Below are 16,907 nucleotides of genomic sequence, written 5' to 3'. Positions count from 1 at the left end.
AAATGCTCCAGTTAATACTTGTTACTTATTCATCTTGACTCCATTAAAATTTACAATCATTAAACCTTCACATAGGTAGCATTCATCGTATTTCAAATACATACACTTGTATTTCAAATGCAAATTTCAAATACCTTGACTGTATTTCAAACATAGTAATCCAGACTGGTATTGGTGAAAGAACAGGCAAATAGACCAATAGAACAGAATAGAGAGTCCAGAAATAGAGATGTATAAATATAGTCAACTGATCTTTGACAAAAGAGCAAAGGCAATACAATGGAGAAAAAAAATGGTCTTTTCAACCAATAGTGCTGGAACAACTGGACATCCACTTGCAAAGGAATGAATCTAGACACAGACCTTAAACCTTTTACAAGAATTAACTCAAAATGGATCACAGACCTAAGTGTAAAAATGCAAAACTATACTAGAACATATGAAAAAAATCGAGATGACCTTGGGTTTGGCAATGATTTAAATAAAATACCAAAGGCACAGTTCATGAAAGAGAAAATTTTTAAGCTAGACTACATTAAAATTATAATTTTCTGCTGAGAAAGACATTGTCAAGCAAATGAGAAAACAAGCCACAGACTAGGAGAAAATATTTCAAAAGACACATCTGATAAAAGACTATTATCCAAAATAAATAAAGAACTCTTAAATCTCAACAAGAGGAAAACAAACAACCCAATTAAAAAAATGGGCCAAAGAGGGGTGCCCAGATGGCTCAGTCGGTTGAGCATCTGACTCTTGATTTCAGCTCAGGTCATGTTCTCATGGTACATGAGTTTGAGCCCCGTCTCGGGCTCTGCACTGACAGCGTGGAGCCTGCTTGGGATTCTCTCTCGCGCTCTCTGCCCCTCCCTCCCTCTCTCTGTTTCTCTCTCAAAATACATAAATAAACTTTTTTTTTTTTTTTTTAATGGGCCAGGGGTGCCTAGGTGGCTCAGTCAGTTAAGCATCTGGCTCTTGACCTTGGCTCAAGACATGATCTCAGAGTTAGTAAATATGAGCCCCCTATGGAGCTCTGCACTGTTAGCACTTAGGATTCTCTCTCTCCCTCTCTCTCTGCTCCTCCCCGGCGGCTTGTGTTCTCTCTCTCTCTCTCTCTCTCTCTCCTTCCCTCTCAAAATAAATAAACATTAAAAAAATTTTTTTGAAAGGGGGCATCTGGGTGGCTCAGTTGGTTAAACGTCCAACTTCGGTTTAGGTCATGATCTCACATTCATGGCTTTGAGCCCCAAGTCAGGCTCTGTGCTGACAGTTCAGAGCCTGGAGCCTGTTTCAGATTCTGTGTCTCCCTCTCTCTCTGCCCCTTCCCCACTCATGCTCTGTCTCTCAAAAATAAATAAACATTGAAAAAAATTTTCCATAAAAAAAATTTAAAAAAAGAAAAATGGGCCAAAAAACCTTAAAAGAAACCTCACTAAAGGAGACTAGCAGATGGCAAATAAGCATATGAAAAGATGCTCCATATCAAAAGTCATCAGTGAAGTGAAAATAAACAAAGACATCACAACACACCTAGAAGAATGGCCAAAATTCAGAACACTGGCAACACCAAATGTTGGCAAAGATATAGAGTAATAGGAATTCTCATTCATTGTTGGTAGTACTGCAAAATAATAGTACACTCTAGAAGATAATTTGACGGTTTCTTAAAAAACAAAATATACACTTATTCAATCCTGCAATCATGCTCCTTGTTATTTACTCAAAGAAACTCAAAACCTAGATCTACCCAAAAACCTGCACATGGATGTCTATAGAAGCCTTATCTGTAATTGCCCAAACTTGGAAGCAGCCAAGATGTCTTCCAGTGGGTGAATGTGATAAACTGGTCATTCAGACAATGGAATATTGTTAAGCACTAAAAAGAAATGAGCTACCAAGCCATGAAAAGACACTGGAGGAACCGTAAGTGCATATTACTAAATGAAAGAAACCAGCCTGAAAAGGCTATATATGACATTCTGGAAAAGGCAAAACTATGGACACAGTAAAAAAATCAGTGATTGGCAGGAGTTAGTGGAAAGGGAAGGATAAATAGGTAGAGTACAGAGCATTTTTAGGGCAGTGAAACTACTCTGTATGATACTGAAATGGTGGGCACATGTCATTTTACATTTGTCCAAAATCATAGAATATACAACACTAAAAGTGAGCCCTAATGTAAATTATGAACTCTGGGTAATAGTGATTTATCACTAGAAGTTCACCAGTTGTAAATAAATATTCCATCTAGTGGGAGATGTTGATAATGGGGGAGGGGGAATTGTGCATATGTGGAGGTTTATGGGAAATCTCTGTACCTTCCACTCAATTTTGCTGTGAACCTCAAACTGCTCTAAAAAAATAAAATCTACTTAAATATTTTTTTAAAAAATGGAAAAAAGTGCAATGTTTATATTCTTAAAAATGTTTGGTTTTTTTTTTAAGTCATCTCTACACCTAGCATGGTGCTTGAACTCACAAACCAGAGATCAAGAGTCAAGCATACTCTACTGACTAAGCCAGGCAGGTGCCCCTTAAAATATGTATCTTTGATTTTAGGGCCAGAAGATCTTTCCAGTTTTAGTTTCTGTCAATGCCTCATATACCTCAATCATACTAATTTGGAAGTTGCCAAATTGAATCTTCAATTTCTGTTAGTGGACTAGCATAAGGGGGGCTACAAATGTCTAAAGAATAAAGACTTAAGAATTTAAATGCTTTCTAACCTCAGCTCTGTCACTTAATAAGTGAGTTATTTAGGCAAATCATTTAATTTCTCTGAATTCCTAAGTCACAAAGGTTATTGTGAGAATTAGATAATACACATTGGGAAGCACTAAAATGTATGTGATGACATATCCATATAAACTGTTTTCATTAGTTTAAACTATACAAACCATTTTGCTACCACTTGGAGATCCTCCTTTATTCAGGAAGTTTTACTTGTTATAAAGTATGAAAATAACTAGAGTCACCTCCACAGGACTCAGGCATCCTCTAAGGTCATGCCCTTTACCATGTTCCCTTTTCAGACTTTTCTTTCTGAATTTTAGTTTCTTAGTGTCAAAAACAGTAACTGTTCTATGTCTTCCCTATAATAACATATATACAATATAGTTTATCAAAACACTTCCATGTGCTTTCTCATCTGTTTTCCATATATGCATACACATCTGATATTAAAACTAGTGATAAGATTTCAAAGAGCTTTTCTCTAGCTAGCAATCAAATAGTTATGATATTTATTCTTAAAATTAGAGTAGACATTGTTCTAATATTAACATACACTTAAAGAGTACTGTGTCTGTTCTATTACTTGGTCTGCTTTTAGATATCTATCTAAATAATTTCATATAATCAAACTACTGACCATGTAGTAATTGGATACATATTTAACCTTTACATGTTATATTTTCCTAAAATGCCTTTAAACCTGAGAATTCTTGTTGAAATTATCATTTATTTCTTACAGCAAATTGCTTTATTGTAAATTTGGAACTCAGATGCTAAATTTTCATTTCTGTGAAAAGATTTCAGACTTTGAGCGTAAGTTACAATCCCTAAAAATTTTATCATGGCTACAAATGCAAATTTATCTTTAGGGAAAAAAATAGAAAAATACTGAAGACATTCATTTCTTGCTCCATCTAGGCTATAAGACAGAATAATAAGCTTAAGGCAAATGTCTTTAAGACATTACACCCTATTTAAATTGTTCTAGAAATCCTACTTTTTTCTTGACTATAAAATGTCCTTCCTTAGGTAATTACAGTAATTTGGACTTGTATTTGGAATTAGGCAGTCAATAGCATTTGAGTGCACATTTTATAGTATTTGATGAATACTCTAAAACTTGTTTTAAAAGATGGATGTTATTATAGTGAATATTCTCCATAAATAAAGTATCTCATTCGCAAATATTTACTGAGTGCTTACTATGTGCTATAAACTAGATAGAGAACATCCTTGCTTCCATTCAATTCATATTCTAGTGAGAGAAGAAAACCAAGAAACAAGTTAATAAAAAAGTGACTTAATTTCAGATAGTTTGAAGTGCTTTAAAGAAAATTTTTCAATGTTACTAAGACAGGGGTTGATGGAGAAACGTTACTTTAGCCAGGATGGTCAGGAAAGACTTCTGTTCAGCTACGTTTTAAGAATTATACCAAAAATTTGGCACTGAGGTAGGTACAGGAAAAGGATCAAGTCTCGTCATTATACTTTTGTTTTTAATGTTTGTTTTTGAGAGAGAGAGAGAGAGAGAACAAGTCAGGGAGGGGCAGAGAGAGAGAAAGGGGATCAGAGGATCCAAAGGGGGCTCTGTACTGACAGCACAGAGCCCTATATGGGGCTCGAACTCACAAACTGTGAGATCATGACCTGAGCCAAAGTCTGACCTCAACTGACTGAACGACCCAGGCACCCCTAGGTATACTTTTAAAAAGGTATAATGCTTTCAGAAAAGCAAATGGAATGGTAAAGAGCTCTTAATGACCTCTTTGATTCTATTATCAAGAGATGTATTCAGCTCTCTTCACCTTTTCCATTTATTCACTTTCCCCATGTATAATCTGTACATATCCCTTCAAACCTACAGCTAACAATCAAGTTTAATAGTTTAATACAAATAGAGTAAACAATTAGTAGCTTCAAATAAGTGTGTTATGTAACTGTTATAGTACTTAAGGGACCATTAAGCCATGAGGAAAGATCATGAAACTTGGAATAAGAGCAGTGGTTCTAATATTCTTAGCTTCATTACCTAGTATCTATGTGAAGTTCTCGAAAAATGACTATTTCTCCGAGACTCAATTCCCTTATTCCATAAAATGGAAAACATCATCTATCTCATTAGATTAACATAAAGAGTAAGAAAATATGTGGAAGGGCTTTACAAAAGTAAAATACTATGCAAATGTTAATTATATACTCCTCTTGAGCTGGAATGGTGGGTATGGAAAATGTCTATAAAAGAAAACTATGAGCAGCGTCTTGAAAGATTGATAGAATTTAGAAAGAAAGAGGGGCACAGGGAAGGTTTTCTGTTTGGATCAAGAACACAAAGCCCAGACAAAAAGAGCATAAAATGTATGTGATACAGCAAAAAGACTGGTCAGGTTAAAGCATAGGATTTAGGAAGGCTCACTTTAGGAAGATGACCGAAGTTATGGTCAGATTGTTGAGAGTTTTGAATGTCATTTTTCTTTTTTACTTAATGATTGCTTTCATGTTCTTCAAAAAGTGACTAGGGCGCCTGGGTGGTTCAGTCAGTTAAGCATCTGCCTCTTGGGCTCAGGTCATAATCTCATGGTTTGTGAGATCTGGGCAAGCCCCGTATCAGGCTTTGCGCTGACAGCATGGAACCTGCTTGGGATTCTCACTCTCCCTCTCTCTCTGCCCTCCCCAGCTTGTGCTCTCTCTCAAAATAAATAAATAAACTTAAAAAAAAAAAAGTGCTAATTTATTAAGTCTTTGAAACAAAGTTTATTTTTTTAAACAATATGACCAATGTGGGGCTTGAATTCATGACCCCAAGATCAAGAATCGCACCCTACCAAATGAGCCATCCAACTGCCCTAAAACAAACTTAAAAAAAAAAAAAATTGATATTTGACATCTCTTAAGTGTCAATTTACTTTGAAGCTAATGAAATTACTTTCTTGGTTCTCTTAGCGTGCAGTGTTATTAACAGTTTCATTAATATTTGTAAGCTTCAAGAACACCAGTAAAAGATGTCAAACAAACCTAAAAAGGTAACAAGAGCTTTATCAATCATAATTCTTCCTGGACTACTTACTATCTGTACTGCCAGAATTTCCCAGCACTTTATCACTATAGTTATATTAGAATTCCCAATGATTTCAAGTTTTATACTGTGTCATTGCTTTATTTTACAATACTTTTCCTTCAGGAAGCACTATAATAGAATACACACACTCTATTTTATTCTACATTTTATTGATTTAATGGTCTTTACAAAAGAAATGATTTACAACAAAATTTTGAAAATTTCAAAATACGGTGGTAGCTGGCTGGCTCAGTCCACAGAGCATATGACTTTCGATCTCAGGGTTGTGAGTTTAAGCACCACATTGGGTATAGAGATTACTCAAAAATAAAATCATTGGGGGGCACCTGGGTGGCTAAGTTGGTTGGGCATCTGACTTTGGCTCAGGTCATGATCTCACGGTTTGTGAGTTTGAGCCCCATGTTGAGCTCTGTGCTGACAGCTCAGAGCCTGAAAGCTGTTTCAGAATCTGTTATCTCCCCCTTTCTGCTTATCCCTTGCTCGTGCTCTGCCTCTCTCTCTCTCTCAAAAATAAATTAAAAAAAAAAATTGGAGGGCACCTGGTTGCCACATTGGTTAAGCATCCAACTTTGGCTCAAGTCATGATCTCATGGTTCGTGGGTTTGAGTCCCACATTGGGCTCTCTCCTTCAATGCGGAGCCTGCTGCAGATCCTTTGTCCCCTTTCTCTCTGTTGCCCCTCTCCAGCACTCTCTCTCTCTCTCTCTCTCTCTCTCTCTCAAAAATAAACATTAAAAAAAAAAACTTAAGGGGCGCCTGGGTGGCTCAGTCGGTTAAGCGTCCGACTTCGGCTCAGGTCATGATTTCGCAGTCCGTGAGTTCGAGCCCCGAGTCGGGCTCTGTGCTGACGTCTCAGAGCCTGGAGCCTGTTTCATATTCTGTGTCTCCCTCTCTCTCTACCCCTCCCCTGTTCATGCTCTGTCTCTCTCTGTCTCAAAAGTAAATAAACGTTAAAAAAAATTTAAGTAGGGTGCCTGGGTGGTGCAGTCGGTTAAGCGTCCGACTTCAGCCAGGTCACGATCTCGTGGTCCGTGAGTTCGAGCCCCGCGTCGGGCTCTGGGCTGATGGCTCAGAGCCTGGAGCCTGTTTCCGATTCTGTGTCTCCCTCTCTCTCTGCCCCTCGTCCGTTCATGCTCTGTCTCTCTCTGTCCCAAAAATAAACGTTGAAAAAAAAAATTAAAAAAAAAATTTAAATTAAATTTAAAATACATGCCTTCAAAATAGTAAGATAGCATGAAACTGCTTTAAGAGGTTTATAAAAATTGGGGCACCTGGGTGGCTCAGTTGGTTGAGTGTCTGACTCTTGATTTTGGCTCAGGTCATGATTTCATGGTTCATGGGACTGAGCCCAGCATGGGGCTCTGTGCTAACAGCACAACGCCTGCATGGTATTCTCTTATTCTCTCCCCTCTCTCTCTATCCCACTCCCCTGTTCGCACTCATGTTCTCTCTCTCTCTCTCTCTCTCTCAAAATATATAAACTTTTTTTTTAAGTTTATAAAAATTACTAGAGTTATCTGAATCAGAAGTATTTTGTTTTTTAAATAATAATTTCTGGGTGCCTGGGTGGTTCAGTTGGTTAAGCATTGACTCTTGAAGTCATGAGTTCAAGCCCCATGTTGGGTTCTGCACTAGGCACGGGGTCTACTTAAAAAAAAAAAAAAAAAAAAAAAGATATATACAATGGAATACTACTTGGCAATGAGAAAGAATGAAATATGGCCTTTTGTAGCAATGTGGATGGAACTGGAGGGTATTATGCTAAGTGAAATAAGTCAGGCAGAGAAAGACAGATACCATATGTTTTCACTCATATGTGGATCCTGAGAAACTTAACAGAAGACCAGGGGGGAGGGGAAGGGGAAGGAAAAAGTTACAGAGAGGGAAGGAGGCAAACCATAAGACTCTTAAATACTGAGAACAAACTGAGGGTTGATGGGGGGTGGGGGAGAGGGGAAAGTGGATGATGGGCATTGAGGAGGGCACCTGTTGGGATGAGCACTGGGTGTTGTATGGAAACCAATTTGACAATAAATTATAAAAAAAAAAAAAAAGCTGAAGGCATCCTAATGTATACTTGAGATAAATCTATCCCACCCATAGAGGGCATTTGCAATATATTTAATAACCCATCCTTATCTTTAATTCCCCAAAGAATGGTGACCATTTTGTCTCTATAACCAACATTAAATGAAAAACTAAAACTGTTAAAAAAAAAAAAAATAGAGGCACCTAGATGGCTCAGTTGGTTGAGTGTCTGACTCTGACTCCTGATTTCGGCTCAGGTCATGATCCCAGGGTTGTGGGTTTGAGCCCCATGTCAGGCTCTGTGCTGAGCATGGAGCTTGCTTAAGATTCTCTCTTCCCTCTCCCCAACTCGCACTCTCTCTCTCTCTAAAAAAAATAATAATTTCCTGGAAGGCCTGGCTGGCTCAGTTGGAAGAGCATGCAACTCTCGATCTCAGGGTTGTGAGTTCGAATCACACATTGGTGTAGAGATTATTTAAATAAATAAATAAATAAATAAATAAATAAATAAATAAATAAATAAATGGTTTTTTCCTTTTTGGGGGGAATATAGAACTGATTTTATTCTGTGATGGTATTAAAGTGTATCCTAGGGGTGCGTGGCTGGCTCAGTTGGTGGAATAACAATCATTGGGGTTGTGAGTCCAAGCCCCAAGTTGTGCATGGGGCCTTCTCAAAAAAAAAAAAAAAAAAAAAAAAAAAGGACCTTCTCCTCACAAGGCTCTCCTTATTAAAAAAAAAAAAAAGTATCCTAATAAAATAGCCCAGTAACAACTTGCCCTTCTTTCTTACCCTCTTTGATAAGAAGTCATTGAAAAGCTTTACTAGAGGACTAGTGAACATAAAGTGAGCTAATCCCATACTTTCCTAGCAGTTTGGAATCAGTTAGAAGTGTTCTCTACATTACTTGCCAATATTGAATCAGAGAACCAAAAAACTATAGAATTCTAGGTCATTTTAATTGGATCTTGTAAATTGATATTTGATTATAACACTTTGACTATGTTTAAAGCTCATATCAGCGTGTTTGGGTGGTTAGTCGGTTGCCCATCCAACTCTTGATTTTGGCTCAGGTCATGATCTCACAGTCGTGGGATTGAGCCCCATGTGGGGCTCTGCACGGACAAGGCAGTGCCTGCTTGGAATTCTCTCTCCCCTTCTCTCTACCCCTCCTAATCCACATGCTCACAAGCTCTCTCTCTCTCACAAAAAATAAATAAACATTAAAAAAAAAAGATCATATCATCTATAGCAATACTATCCAACAGAAATATAAAGTGAGCTACACATGCAAGCCACATATGTAATGTAAGCATTTCTAGAATCCACATTTTAAAAAAAGTGAAAAGTGCAATTAATTTTAATAATGTATTTTATTTAACCCAGTAAATCCAAGATATTGTCATTACAACATGTAATCAATATAAAAATAATAAGATCTTTCACATTCTTTTTTTTGGTATTGCGTCTTCAGAATTTAGTGTTAATTTTACACTTACTCAATTCACATAGCCACATTTCAAGCCCTTAGCTTCATGTGGCTAGTGGCCACTGTATTAGCCAGTGTAGGTTCAGAGGTTCCTACTAATGACCAGTGCTATGATCCAATGTTGTAGAAACCTCAACCTGTTAAGTATATCACATACACATATCCCTCACAGATGCACATTTAGGGGAAATAAAATCTTAACAGATACACCCTAAAGAAAAGTCCATTATAACTTATAAAATAGTATCCCAGTGCTCAGTTCAACAACACCTATACTGTAATTGGAATAACACTGAAAGATTAGCAAGGCCTCTGTGCAAGAATGACGTTCAAATCTGTGAAGATTTACTATCTTAAGAAGAGGTAAATGGGGCGCCTGGGTGGCGCAGTCGGTTAAGCGTCCGACTTCAGCCAGGTCATGATCTCGCGGTCCGGGAGTTCGAGCCCCGCGTCGGGGCTCTGGGCTGATGGCTCGGAGCCTGGAGCCTGTTTCCGATTCTGTGTCTCCCTCTCTCTCTGCCCCTCCCCCGTTCATGCTCTGTCTCTCTCTGTCCCAAAAATAAATAAACGTTGAAAAAAAAAATTTAAAAAAAAAAAAGAAGAGGTAAATATGTGAAGTGATAGACATGTGGATTAACTAAAGGGGAAGGAATCCTTTTATGTTGTAGACATATATCAAATTATCACAGTGTGCACTCTAAATATGTTACAATTTTGTCAATTTAATTTTAATGTAGAAAAATAGTATTCCATTTTTTTTTTAAATGGACATCAGGCTTGAACTCACAAACTGCGAGATTATGGCCTGAGCTGAAGTTGGACGCTTAGCCAACTGAGTAACCCAGGCACCCCAATAGTATTCCATTTTTTTATCTTAAAAAAAATTTTTTTTTAATGTTTATTTATTTTTGACAGAGAAAGAGAGAGAGAGAGAGCAGGGGAGGGGAAGAAAGAGGGGGACAGAGGATCTGAAGTGAACTATGCACTGACAGCAGCAAGCCCAATGCAGGGCTTGAACTCACGAATCATGAGATCATGACCTTACCGGAAGTTGGATGCTCCACCAACTGAGCCACCCAGGTGCTCCCATTTTTTATCTTTAAATAAAACATACTTGTATTTTTTTTTAATACTTTACATTTAGAATGAAATAGTGGGAATGGCTCCATTTACACATGCTTACTCAGTGTATACTTTTACAATGCTGAAAGTAAAAGCCACATTAGGAAATGAGGAATTTATGTGATTTTTCACTTTATTCTTTTCTAAAGTTTCTCCTTTCATAAGAAGTCAAAGAAGGCATCAGAATCCCTTGAAAAACTTAATTGGCTAGAGAAAGGGTAGTAGTCTGTAGCTACAGTGAAACCAACAGTTCCTCAGAATAAGACAACTAACACAAATTAAAAAAAATGTCTGTAGCACAGAGGAGAGACAGAAAAGATTACAGGCTATTTCACTGAACTGTCAGAATCTTAGCCAAGACTGCAATAAACTGATTATCTAGCAAGTTTGTTTGTTTAGCTCTCCCAATGTTTAAAACTGAAATGATTTCATTTAAATCAGTACCTAATCCAAACTATCAAATATCTTCAAAATATGTTGCATCCATTAGGTCATAATTAAACCACTGCTACTATGATTCGACTATGATTCAAAGACTTTATTTGCAACCTGCCAAATATTAATTAGGAAATGTATAAAATAAGCCAACATATTATATAGTATTCAACACTACTATAAAATTAGGCCATGGACTGCCTAATTCCAAATAAAATGAGCCCAAACTACTGTAACTGCTTAAAAAGAACAACTGAAGTTTAAATGGACAGGGTTTAACATTTGGCTATTTAATATTTTAAAATGAAGTCTTTTCATTATCTAAACTAAATCAGGAAGTCAGGGCAACAGTTATTGAGGCTCTCCTGTATTATATGTCATGAAGTATAAAACAGTAGAAGGCAGGATCCCTGCCCTTGGGAGTTTACAATACAAATATATAAAATAGTACCTTTCACTATATGGTGGCAGAGTTGGGGGGTTGCAGCAAGACTATGGCCCACAAAACCTAAAAATGTAAATGTTTCACCTTTAACAAAAATATTTGCCAACCCTTGCTTTATACAAATTATTCTTGACTAGAGGGAGAAAGAAGTCTAAATATGCACTAGAGTAAAATTTTATTATATCTAGCAAACTTTTAAAAACCTAGTTTTGGGGTGCCTGGGTGGCTCAGTCAGTTAAGTGTCCAACTCTTGCATTCAGCTCAGGTTATGATCTCATGGTTTATGGGTTCAAGCCCCACATCGGGCTCCATGCTGACAGTGCAGAGCCTGCTTGGATTCTGTCTCTCTGTTCCTCCCTGCCTTACACTCCCTCTCTCCAAAATAAATAAACTTAAAAAAATAAAATAAAAAACTGTAGTTTTTCACTATAAACACAGCACTCACTATAAAACATCAACCTGGCTGATGGTAAAATAAAACTTGTATGTATTAATTCTCAACCAGGGCATATCTGCTAAGGGGAATATATTTGAATATTTAGGGTGGTAAGTAAGCTATTTGTTTAGCAAAAAGGGGGAATATGTTTTAAAAGGTTGACAAAGACTTTAATCATACCTCTATACTGTCCAGCTTAATCATCTTCAACTAACCCATCCCTCCTGGCCATAAATGACTTTGGCTGTTTGCCAAAATCAAATTTACCCACAAAGTAGTCGATTCTCATTATTTGCCATAGTTATGTTCTATAAAGTTGTCATGGATGCTGAATTAGTGAATGCTAATTAACAAATAATAATACTAATTAGTGAATACAAGCGAAATGGCAGGGTTAAGTCAGGTCATCAATACATAACCTTGTTTTATGTGTTTCTGTTTAGACACCTCATTTAATGTACCATTGAACTCATGGCCAATAGTACTATAACTTGGGCCTGCATGAAGTTTTTCTAACACATGTATTCTCTCTCACCTCACAGCCTTCTTGTGCCTAGGAACACTAGACAGCAATTCAGCCGTATGCTGAAACATTACTTTAAACAGTAAAATCACCAACAAAAAGCATAAAATGCAAAAATGCACTAACTAGATCACAAAAACTTGTTTATGAGAGCTAAAATAAGTTGTAAGCACTGCCTTGCTAGACCTCAACTGGGAACATAGGATTTATGTGTATCCATATCAATATCTATATCTATATATCTATATATAGATATCAATATAGATATGTATAATATATATAGATATAGATAGATATCTATAGATATAGATATATAGATATCGATATAGATATGTATAATATATATACACTTTTTCTTTCCTGGTCTGCCTGTGCATATGTCTGCAAATGACCAGGAAAGCCTCTCAAATGCTGATTTCAGAGTTACAAATACATTTTAGAGAGGGCAAATATGAAAGTACAGAATTGGTGAATAATGAAGGATCAACTGTATGATACACTACTACTGATAATCTTCTAAATTAATGATGATCAGTTAAAAAACTGTTTTTGAGCAAAAGCAACATTAAGTCCAGTCACCCAAAGTAATGTCTCTGAAGTAGTATTTCATTATAAAGGAATATAAAGGAAAACAATGTGGGTGTATTCCATTCTTCCCCCTCTGCACGGAGCTCACTACTGCTTTGAGACTCAGCCTCTAGTTGGGCAAATCTGAGCCCCAGCTTGATTAGGTTCTCCTGAGCTCCAGTTCCCATATTTTCCCCAGTATCTCCACTCTATCACTTATCATAATGATATAACCACCTCTTTGCTTATGCCTTACCCACACAATTGTAACTTTTTTCCCTACAACTTTTTTTTCTAGTATAAAGCCATATTTATAATATATTGCTATTCAATTAACTTTTCCTGAGTAAATAATTATGAAATGAGAAATTACAAGGATGCAAAGTATAATGATTATAGTATACAATCACAAGTGGGTAAATTTAAGTAATAAAAAGGTAAAATGTGTGCAATTTGCCAACAAACTGTATTTGGGGGTTTGGAAGGATTTTAGATTGCCTGTTTCTAGACTGAAGAAAGGTGTGCTCAGTTGGACTACTAATGAAAGTATAGAATATACGAAGAGTACATTTGAAGGGAAAAATGAGTTCCACCTAGAATATGCCTACCACCCTATTAATGACCCACTCATCTAGGTTACTTCCATACTTAGTAATTTTATTGCTTGCTAAGACTGCATTTGTAACTACTATATGTTGTAACAACTCCTTTCTCTAGCTAACTCCCCAACTACGATGTAAGATCATATAGGAAAGGTTTATTTAAATTAAAAAAAATTTTTTTTAATGTTTATTTATTTTTGAGACAGACCCACAGACTGCGAGCAGGGGAGGGGCAGAGAGAGAGGGAGATACAGAATCTGAAGTAGGCTCCAGGCTCTGAGCTGTCATCACAAAATCCCGATGCGGGGCTCGAACTCACGAACTGTGAGATCATGATCAGAGCTGAAGTCGGATGCTTAATCAACTGAGCCACTGAGGCGCCCTGGTTTATTTAATTTTTGACTACTAAAAACCTAGTACAACAATATTTAATTGAATTTAATGTGGATGAAGATGTCCAGAAGAAAGTTGGATATTCTGAACTGGGAGCTAGGGAAAAAAAAGTCTTATGAGATACCACCTCACACCTGTCAGAATGGCTAACATTAACAACTCTGGCAACAACAGATGTTGGGGAGGATGCAGAGAAAGAGGATCTTTTTTGCACTGCTGGTGGGAATGCAACTGGTACAGCCACTCTGGAAAACAGTATGGAGGTTCCTCAAACAATTAAAAATAGAACTACCCTACAACCCAGCAATTACACTACTAGGTATTTATCCAAAGGATACAGGTATGCTGTTTCAAAGGGACACATGCACCCCAAAGTTTATAGCAGCACTATCAACAATAGCTGAAATATGGAAAGAGGCCAAATGTCCATCGATGGATGAATGGATAAAGATGTGAAATACACACACACACGCACACACACACACATATACAATGGAGTATTACTCAGCAATCAAAAAGAATGAAATCTTGCCATTTGCAACTATGTGGATGGAACTAGAGGGTATTATGCTAAGCGAAATTAGTCAGAGAAAGACAAATATCATATGACTTCACTCATATGAGGACATAAGGGAAAGGAAACAAAAATAATATGAAAACAGGGAGGGGGACAAAACATAAGACACTCTTAAATAAGGAGAACAAACAGAGGGTTACTATAGGGGTTATGGGAGGGGGAATGGGCTAAATGGGTAAAGGGGCATTAAGGAAACCAGTCCTGAAATCCCTGTTGCACTACATGATGCTAGGAGAGAGGGGTGCCTGGGTGGCTCAGTTGGTTAAGCATCTGACCTTGGCTCAGGTCATGATCTCATGGTTCATGAGTTTGAGCCCCGTGTCGGACTCTGTGCTGCCAGCTCAGAGCCTAGAGCCTGGAGCCTGCTTCGGATTCTATGTCTCCCTCTCTCTCTACCTCTCCCCTACTCACACTCTGTGTCTCTCTCTCAATAATAAACATTAAAAAAGAAAAAGAAGGGGCGCCTGGGTGGCGCAGTCGGTTAAGCGTCCAACTTCAGCCAGGTCACGATCTCGCGGTCTGTGAGTTCGAGCCCCGCGTCAGGCTCTGGGCTGATGGCTCAGAGCCTGGAGCCTGTTTCTGATTCTGTGTCTCCCTCTCTCTCTGCCCCTCCCCCGTTCATGCTCTGTCTCTCTCTCTCCCAAAAATAAATAAACGTTGAAAAAAAAATTTAAAAAAATAAAAAGAAAAAAATAAAAAAGAAAAAGAAAAAGGGCACATAAAAAAAAGGAAAAAGAAAAAATTTTTTTAAAAATCTATAAAGAACTCCCCAAACTCCACACCTGAAAAACAAATAATCCAGTGAAGAAATGGGCGGAAAACATGAAGAGATACTTTTCCAAAGAAGACATCCAGATGGCCAACAGACACATGAAATGATGCTCAACATCACTCATTATCGGGGAAATACAAATCAAAGCCACACTGATATACCATCTCACACTGGTCAGAGTGGCTAAAATGAACAAATCAGGAGACTATAGATGCTGGTGTGGATGGGGAGAAATGGGAACCTTCTTGCACTGTTGGTGGGAATGCAAACTGGTGCAGCCGCTCTGGAAAAGTGTGGAGGTTCCTTAAAAAGTTAAAAATAGAACTACCCTTTGACCCAGCAATAGCATGCTAGGAATTTATCCAAGGGATACAGGAGTGCTGATGCAAAGTGGCACATGTACCCCAATGTTTATAGCAGTGGTTTCAACAATAGCCAAGTTATGGAAGGAGCCTAAATGTCCATCAACTGATGAATGGATAAAGATGGGGTTTATATATATGATGGAATACCACTTGGCAATGAGAAAGAATGAAATCCTGCCATTTGAAGCAACATGTATGGAACTGGAGGTTACCATATGGTAAGTGAAATAAGTCAGTCAGAGACAGATACCATATGTTTTCACTCATATGTAGATCTTGAGAAATTTAACAGAAGACCATGGGGGAAGGGAACGGGGGAAAAATTACAGAGAGGGAGGGAGGCAAACCATAAGAGACTCTTCAATACAGAGAACAAACTGAGGGTTAATGGAGGGTGGAGGAGAGGGGAAAGTGGGTGATGGGCATTGAGGAGGGCACTTGTTGGGATGAGCACTGGGTGTTGTATGGAAGCCAATCTGACAATAAATTATATTAAAAACAAAAAGGAAAAAAGTCTTAGCTGGAAATAAAGCTTTAGGAAAGATTATAACAGAAGTAGTATTTTAAAATGTAAAAGAGGAAATTTTTTTTTTTTTTTTTTTTTTTAAGAGACAGAGAGAGGGTAGGAGGGAAAGACAGAATCTTAAGCAGGCTCCTATCCCAGCGCAGAGCCTGATGCAGGGCTTGATCTCACAAACTATAAGATCATGACCTGAGCTAAAATCAAGAGTTGATCACTTAACTGAGTCACCCAGGCACCCCAAGAGGAATAATTTTTGGAAGAATCAAAGAGCTTTAGGATGCCCAGCATTTAAGGGGTACATCATGCAAAGGGAGACAATGAAAACCACTGAGAAGGAACAGAGACTAACCAGGTTAAGAATGGAATGGCAGATACTACTGCTTATGAACCAAATAGCCATTCTTATCTTCTTTCTGGCTTAACAGATATCCAAATTCTCCCAAAGTAATGATCTCAAGGAAGGTGGGAGCTTCCCCAGGCCTGGGGAATGACTCATGGTTAGCTTAAATCAATCATAGTAATCACATTTCCTTTTGCCAATGATTGGTGTAGGGGTGGCCAATGACATGGAAGGGAAATGCTCTGGGGAACTTTAGGCAGACTGTCCTCCTTACAAATACCTACTCAGGAGAAACCCTAGTACTGCCTTTCTGCTTCTGGATAATGAAAACATGCTTGTTGCCTTACAACCCTGAAAGTAAACATCTGTGACACAGTGAGAATGGTAGAGGGTAAAGAGCAAGAGCCTGGGTTCTGGACACTGTTGTTACATCTTTGAATCAATCCTGAAACCACCCATCATTGGACTTACTGTTAGAGAGA

The 16,907-nt window shown here is 37.7% G+C and overlaps 1 protein-coding gene and 1 non-coding gene across 3 annotated transcripts in view; one reads left to right on the top strand and one right to left on the bottom strand.

Moving 5' to 3' along the window:
• DNAJB4 (DnaJ heat shock protein family (Hsp40) member B4) overlaps positions 1–16,907 on the bottom strand; it is a 49,713-nt gene that overhangs the window by 16,852 nt on the left and 15,954 nt on the right. The gene's annotated exons all lie outside the window — the stretch shown is intronic.
• On the top strand, positions 9,577–9,682 carry LOC122482302. Its single transcript, XR_006297098.1, has one exon. It is a non-coding gene; the product is annotated as a U6 spliceosomal RNA (small nuclear RNA).

The sequence above is a fragment of the Prionailurus bengalensis genome, chromosome C1 (genome assembly GCF_016509475.1).
Source record: "Prionailurus bengalensis isolate Pbe53 chromosome C1, Fcat_Pben_1.1_paternal_pri, whole genome shotgun sequence".
Lineage (NCBI taxonomy): Eukaryota > Metazoa > Chordata > Mammalia > Carnivora > Felidae > Prionailurus > Prionailurus bengalensis.
This window is presented reverse-complemented; position numbering and strand designations above follow the sequence as displayed.